At 34.6% G+C, this 995-nt stretch overlaps 1 long non-coding RNA gene across 1 annotated transcript; it reads left to right on the top strand.

The window, feature by feature from the left end:
- Window positions 1-529: 529 nt before the first annotated feature.
- On the top strand, window positions 530-751 carry LOC125315410. The gene is made up of 2 exons (XR_007198667.1): window positions 530-579; window positions 669-751. It is a non-coding gene; the product is annotated as an uncharacterized LOC125315410 (long non-coding RNA).
- The last annotated feature ends 244 nt before the right edge of the window (window positions 752-995 follow it).

The following is a 995-nucleotide window of genomic DNA, read 5'->3' as shown; positions in this document are numbered from 1 at the left end:
ATATAATTGGTGGATTCCATACCCGAGATTGTGTAAGATGAAAAGTGATACTTTTTTTCAATCAAACATTTTAAGGAAAAGAAGGACAAGTCTTCATGAGCTTGAATTGTGATGCACTAAGAGTGAAGTATTTCAAGTTTGAGATGGATGAGCTTAGCCATAGCTAGGATATTGTAGCATCTTATTTGTATTCTTCACTATGCTATTTTATTTTCTTGTGAGATTTTCATTTGGTTTATGTGTGAACCCAATTTCTATTATTTGTTTTTGATGTGAGAACTGTTTCCAATATCTATTCATTAAGCGGTACTGATTTTATCCATATTCCATTCTATGGAGATATGTGGTTTAATTTTTACATTGTTATTCGTATAATAGGAGAATATTCTTGGTTGAAAGTTATAAATATTTATTGGATTTATAGTGAGAGCATAAAGAAAGGGAAAGAAAACTTTGTTGTACTGCTTAACAAGGAATTTATGTATGTTTTTGCCTGTTAGGAAGGACAAGCTCATGATACCCGTGTCTTCCATGAAGCCGTTGGAAGACGTGATGCACATTTTCCCCATCCTCCTCTAGGTTCATTAGTTAATGGTTTATCAACTTCATGCAGCATCAACTTATTATCTATGCGACATGTTAATTAAATTTACATTATATTTGTGTAGGTAAATATTATTTAGTGGATGTTGGATATCCAAATCCCACGGGTTATTTGGGGCCATATAGACAAGTGAGATATCATTTGCCAGAGTTTCGACAAGGTCCTTCACCTACAGGTTATCAAGAAGTGTTCAATCGTGCCCATTCATCGCTACGGTCAGAAATTGAGCGAGCCTTTGGCGTATTGAAGATGAAGTGGCATATTCTAAAAAAATTGCCAAGTTATCCGTATGAAAAGCAAGTGCAAATTGTCATAGCGACAATGGCTTTACACAATTACATACGGAGAAATGCCATAAAGGATATGGATTTTGAAGATGTGGATTTGGATC

This window comes from Rhodamnia argentea, chromosome 6 (genome assembly GCF_020921035.1).
Source record: "Rhodamnia argentea isolate NSW1041297 chromosome 6, ASM2092103v1, whole genome shotgun sequence".
NCBI classification, from domain to species: Eukaryota; Viridiplantae; Streptophyta; class Magnoliopsida; order Myrtales; family Myrtaceae; genus Rhodamnia; species Rhodamnia argentea.
Note: the sequence above shows the minus strand (reverse complement) of the source record. Positions and strands in the feature narration are given on the sequence as shown.